General features: G+C 49.2%; 1 non-coding gene across 1 annotated transcript; it reads right to left on the bottom strand.

The window, feature by feature from the left end:
• Nucleotides 1-4,999: 4,999 nt before the first annotated feature.
• TRNAL-CAG (transfer RNA leucine (anticodon CAG)) lies at nt 5,000-5,082 on the bottom strand. Its single transcript has one exon. It is a non-coding gene; the product is annotated as a tRNA-Leu (tRNA).
• Nucleotides 5,083-11,946: the final 6,864 nt, after the last annotated feature.

The raw sequence follows: 11,946 nt of genomic DNA, 5'->3' as shown, positions 1-11,946 counted from the left end.
GTGCTGTCCCCTTGCCTACTATCGGGCAAATCACCTGGGGTTAGACGAGACTTTGTCCACATTACGTGGCATGTCCCACAGTGACTCCACAGGTAAGGCAGCAGCTTTCCAAAGAAAATCCTTCACTGCTGAGCTCCAAGAGAAGGATCGCCCCTACCCTCGCTCCCTTCTCTTTCTCCTCTCCCAGAGTTTCACTGTCCACCTTCCTGCCACCAGACTCCTGAAATTTCTTCATCTCTGCCCTGAGAGCTTCCCAGTAGCCCTGGGAAGATTCCAGCTGCAGGCTTCTGAATTCATCATTGTTATCTAGCTTTCCTCACGCTGGGGACCCCGTTTTAATTTTATCAAGGGCTCGTTTTTTTTTCTCGGGTCCCCAGCAAATAGAGCCCCTGACACCCCTACTCATCCTTGAACATCTGCTCATCCTCTTTTCTCTGTCGACATTCTCTCTTAATATGACCCTTTCTATTACAATAAAAACAGATCACATTTCTTTTTGTCCCTGACCATTTCTCCCTTCTTCTCTCTCAAGCTTCCCACGCACCATCCTAGGCCTTCCTCTTTGACCTTCCCGTACTGCTGCCACCATCATTCGTACTTGTTTCTTCTCTTTTTCGTCCTCTCTCCTAACATACATCTTCTGTGCCTCTCTCAGGAGTTCATCTAAACCCTTATCTTGCCAGTCCTCTATTTTCTCTAACTTTTTCCTAATGTCCGTCCAGGATTTGGCCACAAACTGAGTTTTAAGTAAGGCCCCTCCCACAGGAGTCCCTGGATCTAAGCCACTATACAACTGCAAGCTTTTTCGCAGCCTTTCTAACCATTCTGTCGGGGTCTCATCCCGCCTTTGCTGTTCATTAAAAGCCTTATTAATATTCTGTCCCCTTGGGACTGATTCCCTTATCCCCTGAATGATAATGGTTCTTAAGTCTTGCATATGACCGCGATGGATTGGGTCCTGGTTATTCCAATTAGGCGACTGCATCGGCCACTTAACATCTGCTGCCGGACCTTGCTGGTGTTGTTGGTCCCAGATTCTCATGCCAGTTCGCCTAATCATCCCTCTTTCCTCAAATGTGAACAGGATTCCCAGGATGGACTGTAGCTCCTCCCAAGTGTAAATATTTGGTCCTAGAAACTGGTCCACCTGTTCTGCCACTCCCAGTGGGTCTTCTAGTAGGTTTCCCATTTCCTTCTTAAAATCTCTCACGTCCCCGGAATTAATGGGGACGGCTACATATCCCGTCCCCGGTTGGGGTCCTCCCATAGCTATTTCCCGCAGTGGATATAATCCTCCTTCGAGACTTAACCCCTGTGCTCTAGTCTGACTCCTAGTTACTGGTCTCTGGGGACTAGGTTAGCCTCGCCATCCGACTCCCCCGAGGACGGAAGTTCAGTCGGCCCGGGAAGACAAGGGGCCGTAGGTATAGGAGGGAGTATATAAGGGGGTGGCTATACTGGGATCTCTAATTCTCACTTCTTTTTCCCCCGCCCTCCTTTTTCTTTTAATGGGTATAAAAGGGTTCTCGCCTCTGGATTTATCCAGAGGTGTGCATACTCGCTCTCTTCTAAGCTGAAGGGCTCCTTTGAATTTACGTAACTATTTAGGGCCTGGCATATCCAGTCCTCAAATGTTAAAATGAACCAAAAGGGGGCCAGAAAACACTTTCTCCTTTTATAGGTTTGTTGCCCCAGACTTCAATACAATAATATATCATCTTAACTTTACTTTTTCCCCGCCTAGAAGGGGAATCATCCCAATATTTAATCATCAATCCTAGTGGGCTATCCGGGGGAATGGGAGGTAAGCCTCCACTACAAACTCCCCCACCCATGGGACCAGAAGGCTTACTTTTCTTCTGTCCCATCTTCCGGAGTACCTTCACACACACACACACACCGCTTCCCCCTTTTCGTGGCCCAGTCCCTCGCGGGATACGGGAACCGCACTACCGAGGGGTCTGCACTCGCTTCATCCTTACTGGACGTCTCTCACGTGTACTCCGGGATACCCAACCCCAACCGAATGGATCACCGGCCTATACTTACTCAATCCTGAGTCTTCATTCGGTCTTCGTGCACAAAGATTACTTGGGGTTGCCGGCTCCTTTTGCTTGTGGCTAATTTAGGGTTCGTCGGTGAAGGGCTTGAGTGAAAATCGCTCTCAGCAGAGGCTGCCAAACTCGGCGGGGCGCCTCCCCTTCCGAAGAGCTTTTCAGTCCATTGCCTTCATCCGAGTCACGGCACCAAATTTGTCATATGTTATTCTCTCGAAGGTTAATTCATACAGAGAGTTTGTTAAATCATGTGAACAATTTATTTAATTAAGTAAGCAGCCACAAGCAAAACAGCGCTGGGCGGCCGGGGAGTCTCAGCTCCGCCAACGGCGCGCCTCCCTCACACACAGTCCCCCCCTTATAGTCTGCATTGTAATCTCCCAGTGCATCCCGCGCATGTGTGAGTTGCTGGGGGGGTCGTCTGGAGCTCTCTGGTGGTCGTGGAGAGGAAGGCCGTGGTCTTCTTCTGTCTCTTTATTTCAGTTTGTCTCCTTGTGAGTGATCACAGGGGTTTGCTTATCTGTTGTGTTGACTCCCTTTTGGGATGCTGTTCTGTGAGAAAATTACAGGCGCCTGCTTATATTTTCTTTATCCTTTTACCTTCAAAACCTCTGAGCAGCTTGTTGCTTACTTCAGCTCTTCATAGTCCTGCAAGATAGCTAGGGCCCCGACACTGGTTCCACAAGGGGTCATATAAGCTTTTGTGCTTACCATAATTTATTTGTCTGACACCATGTCTCAACCCTGATTGTTGTAAAACCTCCTCCTCCCCCTCCATCGGCTTATTCCTCCTTCTAAACAATGAACAAATAGTTACAATTTATTACAGGCTTCTGTTATCTAGCTAATGTACACATTGATAAGTTAGTTCCTCCCGAGCGTGGTCTTCTCCTGGCTAAACAATCCCGGCTCTCCTAGCCTCTCCTCTACTGACAGACGACACACTTAGGAAACAACCCAGCCAGAATGAGAAAGAGAAGTCATCCTTCTCGGGCTGCCAGCATACGGTCCACCTGGACACTTCTGTTCTGCTCTGCACGCATTTAACAAGAAAGCCAGGAACAAAGCATCTCTGCAAAGGCCCTTTCCCAAATCGGTCCTTTCCCCAGGGCAGGCAGTGAGGTGGGATTGTCGCACGAGCAGGAAACTCTCCCACCACAGCCCTTTCTCCTATGAAGAAGCCCCCCACACAGAGACAACGTTTGAGCTCTAAAGCCCTAAAGATGGCTTCTTCCGCCAACGCATGAATTACGGGGTTTTAATTTAAAACAGTAACAGCAGCAAAGAATGAGAAAGTCGTAGAAAGCTTAGGTTGGAAGGCAGCTTGCAGGTCTCTAGTCCAACCTCCAGCTCAGTGCACGCCTAACTGCCCAGCACAAGTCACCTGAGGCTGCTTGTGCCCTTGTCCGGTTGAGGTTTGGAAACCTCAGTGCTGAACAATCCACCTGTTGTGGTGCAAAACCACGCTCACTGTGGTCTTTTCTCTCTCTCTCTCCCTCCCCCCCCACATCAAATCAGAACTTCCCTTGTTGCAACTTGTGCCCAGTGGCTCTTGTCCTTTCCTTGTGCACCTCCAAGAAGGGGCTGCTTCTGTCTTCCCTACAAACCACCTTTTACCTAGTGGAAGCTCGCGACTAGATGCCCCCCTGCCTCCTCTTCTCCAGGATGAACAAACCCAGCTCCTTCAGCATCTCCCTCAATCATCCCATGTTCTCGCACCCCCTGATGCCACCCTGCTTGCATCTCCTCTTCCTGACAGTGGCCCTTCTGAGAAGGTGACATCAGTGCTCTGAAATCCCGTGAGCCTGGGCTGTCCCTGCTGGCCTCTGCGTGGTAACAGACCGACATGCTTGTGCTGAAACCATGGCGGCGATGCCCTTAGTCCCAGCTGCCCCTCTTCCCAGTAGGGATGGCTGTGCTGGCAGCTGAGGTACTGCCGAGGTCAGGGAAACCTTCTGGGTTGAAACCCCGCTCGTCAGTGCCGGATCCTGGACTGACACGTATAGCCTGTGCCACAGGGCCTGGAAGACAGAAAAGAGACCTCTCGGGGGGCTCTGCAGATTGGGGAGCAGAGAGCAGGGGAAGATCCTGGCAACTGGGGCAAGAAAAGGGTTGCACCAGACTCCAAACAGAGGAAGAAAGACTGCCTGGGCACCCACAGGCCACTCAGCCTCTCCTCAGTGCCTTGGAAGGCCACGGAGCAAGTCGTCTTCACTATGTCCGTCCACGGGTGAAGGGACAAGAGGGGACACTGCGTGGCTTGTCTTTAGCAAACCTTTGGACATGGTCTGCCACAGCAGCTTTGTATCCAAGTTGGGACGTCATGGTCTGGGTGGGTGGACCTCCACAAGGAGAAACGCAGAGTCTGGCAGCAGCAGGGCCTAATTGCCCTGCACTGGGGACTGACTGGGAGGGTAGCCGCTCTGCTGGACAGGCCCTGGTGGTCCTTGTGAGGGGTAGGCTAAGCACGGATTCGCAGTGCAGCTTGCCGGGCTGGGGCCTGCCCCTGGCGGGGCACTGACCCTGTCAGCAGAAGCTTAGGGGACAGGCCTGGTTTAGCCGGGAGACGGGAAAGCTTTGTGGGGATCCAGCAGTAGCGTTTGAGTCCTTAGGCTTTGTGGGGATTTAATTTAATGGCAGCCTTTGAGTAGGTAGAAAAAGGTGGGAGGATGAGAGCTTATTAGGTAGGCAGGGGTTGAAATGGGTGTCAGCCCAGAGGCCCTGACCTCTTTTCTTTGGGGAGGGCAGAGGTGCAAGCACAGAGCCAGTTCAGGGAGCTCATCTGAGGTCACCTAGGGATGAGCCTAGGGCCTCCTCCCCTTAGCTGCTTGACCAGGAGGCATGATCTTGGCTGAGGAGCACAGACTGAGATGAGAGGACAGTCCAGGCCTGAGGCTCTCCACTGCCAGTCTGGCCAGGGAAAAGACCAGCAGAGAGAAGCCTGTCAGGAGTAGGATTCGAACCCACGCCTCCCATGGAGACTGCGACCTGAACGCAGTGCCTTAGACCTCTTGGCCATCCTGACACAGCTGCCCCTCTTCCCAGTGGGGATTGCTGTGCTGGCAGCTGTCATGTTTACGGGCAAACATCACCATGCCTGATGGCCATGCTCACCCTGGGGAGAGGCAGATAAGCCAAAGGCAATCTGCCTGATGCAAATTCACTTAAAATCTTCAGATTCAGTTAACCAGCAACACTGTGTTGTGCAGCACACAGGCTGCACTTTGCATCGTGTGTCCTCGCTCGTGCAACTCTTCAGCGCCAATAGAAAACTCTTCTTTGAGTTCAGAGAGAATCAATGGCAGTAGGAACTGTCCCTCCTCCAGTGTAGCACTCAAAGGAGGTGATCCAATAGCTTTACTTCTGGGAATGATATCCTGAATGCCAACCACCACTCTGGTCTCTTTTGCTTGGCACCTCCGTTTCCGAGCTGACCCTCACACTGCCGTTACCCATGCCTACTCCAAGGGGAATGATCTTGTGTTATTTCAGCCTTTGTCCATATTACGCAATATGTCCCACCATCACTGCACAAGCAAGCCAGCAGCTTTCCAAGATTAGGATTCTCCCTTTCCTCACTCCCTTCTCTTTCATACTTGTTTTCTAATTAGGCTAAAAGTTATGCTAATGGTTAGTACTTAGTAAACAGACAAAGGTAGCTAATTTATACTAATTTTAATTACCCAAATGAATGAACTTGGCAAGACAATTCTAATTGATCTTACCCATCATTACCTCAGCAGCCAACATGCACTCAATCTCAGGGAACTAACTGTGGGAGGGTGTCCCCATCCCAAGTGGTTCCGCAAGTTGGCAGACCTGCTGTCACCCATGAAGAGCCAAAGACAGCCTCCAGGGCCAATCTATTTATACCGTTCAGGGGAAGGTGGAGGTAGAGGCGCTAGGCCTATTGCAGGTCTCTTCACGCAGTCACAGTCCCTAGCTTTTGGCTTCTGCAGGGTTCAACTCTCCTCTGTCATTGTTATGACAATTCCACCCACAGTCATGGGGTGACGGTGGAGGGATGGCTGAATACCCTCAATGGCAGGCTAGCCACCTTTAGCACTCTTCAGCACTGAGGAAAGGAGTTAGTGTGACTGCAAATGACCGTTTTACTCTTGCAGTGGTGGTCCCAGGTAGAGATCTCATAGCTGGCAGTTGATCTGCCCTTGACTATTCAAGGACAAATGTCTGTTAGGACTGTTCAGCTGGTGGCTCTGCAGGATCTTAAGGAGGGGAAGGCATAGGAAAAAAAAGTAGTAATCTAACAGAAGACTGAAGGGAAAAAAGAGGTAAAGAGAAAGAAACCTTGGTTTTTGGCAGATTAGCCAAAAGCAAAATCTAGAGGAGACTGCAGAAACCCCACCTGGAAACTACGAGGTAAGAGGAACCAAAGAGTCAAAGCAATGAGCATCATGAGTGTTTTTCACAGAATCACAGAACCGGTAAGGTTGGAAGGGACCTCTAGAGATCATCTAGTCCAGAACTGGATGCAATACTCAAGATGAGGCCTCACCAGGGCTGAGTAGAGGGGCAGGATCACCTCCCTCGACCTGCTGGCAACACTCTTCCTAATGCACACCAGGAGACCATTGGCCTTCCTGGCCACAAAGGCACATTGCTGGCTCATAGTCAGCTTGTTGTCCACCAGCACTCCCAGGTCCTTCTCTGCAGAGCTGCTCTCCAGAAGGTCAGCCCCCAGCCTGTACTGGTGCCTAGGGTTATTTTTCCCCAGGTGCAGGACTCTGCACTTGCCCTTGTTGAACCTCATGGGGTTCCTCTCCACCCAGCTCTCCAGCCTGTCCAGGTCTATCTGAATGACAGCACAGCCCTCTGGTGTATCAGCCACTCCTCCCAGCTTGATATCATCACCAAACGTGCTGAGGATGCACTCCATCCCCTCATCCAGGTCATGGATGAATAAATTGCCCTAAGCTGCAAGAACAGGGCCTCTTTAGCCTGGGGAAGAGAAGCCTGAGGGGGGATCTTATCAATGTGTACAAGTACCTGAAGGGAGGGTGTCAAGGGGACAGGGACAAACTCTTTCCAGGTGTCCCATGTGACAGGACAAGAGGCAATGGGCAAAAACTGAACCACAGGAAGTTCCGCCTGAACATGAGGGGGAATTTCTTCACTGGGAGGGTGACAGAGCACTGGACCAGGTTGCCCAGAGAGGTTTTGGAGTCTCCTTCTCTGGAGATATTCAAGGCCCACCTGGATGCAACCCTGCCTAACGAGCTGTAAGTGACCCTGCTGAGCGGGGAGGTTGGACTAGATGATCTCCAGAGGTCCCTTCCAACCTTACTGATTCTATAATTCTATGATTCTAAGTTGAAAAGGATGGGAGCCAGTACTGAGCCCTGGGGGAACTCCACTAGCCACAGGCCTCCAACTAGACTCTGTGCCGCTGATGACAACCCTTTGAGCTCTGCCTTTCAGCCAGTTCTCAATCCACCTCACAGTCCACTCATCTAATCCACACTGCCTGACCTTATCTAGGAGGATGTTAGGGGAGATAGTTTCGAAAGCCTTGCTGAAGTCAAGGTACACAATGTCCACTGCTCTTCCCTCATCTACCCAGCCGATCATGCCATCATAGAAGACTATCAGACTGGTTAAGCAGGATTTCCCCTTGGTGAATCCATGCTGACTACTCCTGATCACCTCGTTCTCCTCCATATGCTTGAAGATGACATCCAGAATGAGCTGTTTCATCATTTTTCCAGGGATAGAGGTGAGGAAGACTGGCTGTAGTTGCCTGGGTCCTTTTCCTTGCCCTTTTTGAAGACTGGAGTGACATTGGCTTTCTTACAGTCCTCAGGCACCTCTCCAGTTCTCCATGACCTTTCAAAGATGGTGGAGAGCGGCCTGATGACAACATCCTCCAGCTCCCTCAGTACCCATGGGTGCATCCCCTCAGGGCCCATGGACTTGTGGATGTCAAGTTTGCCTAGAAGACCTCTAATCCTATCCTCCTCAACCAAAGGAAAGTCTTCCTTTCTCCAGACTTTTTTCATCTCCAGGCTCCGGGATTCTTGAGGGCCGCCCTTCTTAGTGAGGAGCAGCTCAAAAGGCAAGCATTTTTATGTTGTACTGGACTGTCTCAAGTTCCTAGACACTCACAACACTGAATACTAATGGAAAAAATACTTTCAAAGGAACATTATTTACAGGTTCACAAAAGAGGAGGAAAGAAATCAGGAATACTGTTGATGGCAGATCTAGCACAGTCAAATGTGACAGTAGGGCTTTTCTAGAGATGCAGCCTGGTATTAACATTCATAGTCAAGGCAATGATGACTTTACCTGTAATGCTGCATCTAAGCGGACTAGATGTTAGGGAACCCAAACCCCCACATTGTCCTAGTCCTCTATTCCAAGGAGAGTTTGGATTAACAGACTTCTGTAGAGGGGCATAGAAACTCTGAGCTCATATTAAGGATTCTCAGATTCACTCATCAGTGTGCTAGAAGAAACTGAACTTGAGTTTATTGTCATGTAACCTGATCCAAAAAGCTCTTAATTAAACTTCAGTGTTCTTTTAGAGAGAAATACTGTCTTTGTCTTCCTTGAGCCTCCCCAGCATATTGCCTCCAAAGCAGCGAGGCATGAAAAGCTGGCCTTGGTTTAGGAAAGGTTTCTAGCATGGCCTTCAAAGGTCTTGATGTGGACACAGAGGTCCAGTATGTAGATCTATGAATCCCTCCTGGGCTGGTATTAGCATCTTGCTCACAGCCACAGAGGACAGATGAGAGGAGATTATGTGAAATTTCCTCTTCCATTTGTGCTGCTTCCTCTGAATAAATGGCTATTCCAGGGATGCTGATAGGAAGAAATCTTGTCCTGGGATAAAACTTCTTCAATTTTCTGGTAGATGTTTTTATTCTTTCTGGCATTACAGTGTCCTGACTGAGAAAGCTCTCATTTCCATATGTCAGTCCAAGCTTTTCTGTTACACAGCTTCCAGCGTTCAGTTCTGAACGGAGTTCAGTCAGAGGCTGATGGCACTGATCTAAGATGAAATCAACTATTCCACTTGCCACTCTGCCTTCCTCTTCTGAACTGTCCTCTGAAAGCAGTCGCTTTTGATTCGTTTTCTTTTCGACTTTTTTCATAATGAGGGTGTCTGCTGGCTGTAGCATATGAGAATTATTTTCAACAGGAAACTTTACTATTTTATCTTTGGTGATTTTGTCATTAGAAGCTGGAGAAAATGCCTTGTCATAAGCTGGTAATTCAATTTGCCTAAATCTGATTTCTCCTAATTTGGCAGCTTGCTTTGCTGCTCTGGTAATAAGCTCCTGGATCCCTGATGAAGGTCCTGGCTCTGATTTATCTGATATGCTGGATACCGAACACTTTCCAAAGTTATCAAAAATAATTGCTACAATCTTTCTAGCAACCACTCGAATTTCCTTCTGGGGGTTTGGATGCAGAGTTGCAGAAGGGCTTGTCCTTTCATTGCTGCCAAGCAATCTTCCACTAAACTGCAGAGGAGCCTCCCTTAAAACACAGACAGACTGATCCAGCTCTTTCACCCTCTCATGCACCGCCCAGACCACTCTTTCAGCCACCTCAACAATATCCTGTGCTTCTAGGGTGTTTGAAACACTGTCCCTAGGATAGTCTTGCTTTCCATCCAAATCAACACTGCTGTTAATCCACCTGAGAAGCTTGGCATCTGCCCTTCCTAATGGAGATTCAGAGTAAGTTTGGCTCAAAAGCAATTTCTTTGGCAACTCAGTGTTAGGTCCCATGCTTATAACATCCCTCTGAAAGCTGCAGAGGTCCTGAGGCACTCTTCTTCTCCATGCCTCTGTTTTCAGAGATATTTGGGTCCTTCTGGGCAGTGACTGGAAAGATGTTTTTTGAGGCTGCAGAGGAGTTGTTTTCCCTCCTGTTAAGGAGTTGGAACCACTTAGTGAGCCAGTGGGCTTTATGCTTGTTCCTGGGACCACCTTCCATGTGCTGTCGGAGGGCAGACTTTCCAACAAATCATGCAGGTCATCACTGCATGGGCTAGAGCTGCCAGAGTTGCCTGAAGAGAACTGGGGATCCTCCAGAACAGCATCACATTTCTCTTTACTTCTGGCTTCCCCATCTGACATAGCTGTATATAAGATTCCAGTCACTTCTGCCACAGCTTGTGTCAGTATAGCCTTAGTATTCAGTACTTCATCTAAAGCCTTCTGTAACAGAAACAATTATTACCTGATGAGCAAGTGCTTTCCTTAGATTTGTTTTTTTTTTTTTGTTTCCCCATAATAAACTACTCACTAGATTTCTTTCAGGCAGTCAGGCTTGGAAACAATGTGCTCTCAAACCAGGAAGTGGCTGATTCCAAACAAAACCTGGCTATTGCCTAATAACCTGTCTGCCCTTTGCAGACGCAAAAAATGTTGCTAAGAAGACATCGTCTTGGCTGCACATGTCAATGGTGTTTGAGAAAATCGGTAAGATGAGATTTTCTAAATCTAAGGGAACTGTACTCAACCTAAGGCCGTATTTTTGACTCTCAAAGTGATATACAATGGGTCAGGCCCCCATTTCCACTCTCTGCTGCAAAGGGAACCCTTGGACTGTCCTATGCAGGGATGGGCATGGTAAACTCCAATGCTTCGTCAAATAAAGCCCTGGAGAGGGCGGGTGAATATGCACAAGGGCAGTTTGGGGTTCTGAAAGGGAACTGGTCCTCTCTTGCCCAGCAGCTCTCCCTGGTGGCAGCATTAGGTTGGCTGTCACTTCACAAAACATCTTGGCTGGGGATCACCACAAAAATCCCATCAGTACAGCTGCTATAGGGCTTGACAGTACCCCTGTATGCTGGAGTGCCAGCTAGAAGAGAAATCTGAACACATACTGGTATTTTTGCCTCAAGATGTCTCCCAAAGTCTTCTTTGGAAGACATCTTGTGGCACAAATAAATGGACAGGCTGCAGAGTTGGGTGGAGAGGAACCTCATGAGGTTCAACAAGGGCAAATGCAGAGTCCTGCACCTAGAGAAAAATAACCCTAGGCACCAGTACAGGCTGGGGGCTGACCTTCTGGAGAGCAGCTCTGTAGAAAAGGACCTGGAAGTGCTGGTGGATGACAAGTTGACCATGAGCCAGCAATGTGCCCTAGTGGCCAAGAAAGCCAATGGAATCCTGGTGTGCATTAGGAAGAGTGTTGCCAGCAGGTCGAGGGAGGTGATCCTGCCCATCTACTCAGCCCTGGTGAGGCCTCACCTGGAGTACTGGGCCTGTTTAGCCTGGGGGAAGAGAAGCCTGAGGGGGGATCTTATCAATGTGTACAAGTACCTGAAGGGAGGGTGTCAAGGGGACAGGGACAAACTCTTTCCAGGTGTCCCATGTGACAGGACAAGAGGCAGTGGGCAGAAACTGAAGCACGGGAAGTTCCGCCTGAATGTGAGGGGGAATTTCTTCACTGGGAGGGTGACAGAGCACTGGACCAGGTTGCCCAGAGAGGTTGTGGGGTCTCCTTCTCTGGAGATATTCAAGGCCCACCTGGATGCAACCCTGTCTAACATGTAGGTGACCCTGCTGAGCGGGGAGGTTGGACTAGATGATCTCCAGAGGTCCCTTCCAACCTTACTGATTCTATGATTCTATGAAAGGGCTGCAAACAAAACTCATAATTTCCAAACCTCTCAGGTCTCTTATGAGAGCCCTGATATCCTGTTCACAGCAAGGCTTGGCTCTCCAAGGCTGCTGCCATGAGAATTATTCTTAAGAACTCAGAAGGTGGAGCTAACTCGCTCTGATTTGATAGGCGGCACAAGCAATCATCCACAGTAGGTCTAGAGAACTCAACACACTGCAGCATGTATAAGCAGTGTACTCAGCCAAGCACCAGGAACATCAGGTTGAGGAATGCTGCTGGTTTGACT

Source organism: Rhea pennata, chromosome 10 (assembly GCF_028389875.1).
Source record: "Rhea pennata isolate bPtePen1 chromosome 10, bPtePen1.pri, whole genome shotgun sequence".
Classification (NCBI taxonomy): domain Eukaryota; kingdom Metazoa; phylum Chordata; class Aves; order Rheiformes; family Rheidae; genus Rhea; species Rhea pennata.
The sequence above is the reverse complement of the archived record's forward strand: the minus strand, read 5'-3'. Positions and strand labels throughout refer to the sequence as shown.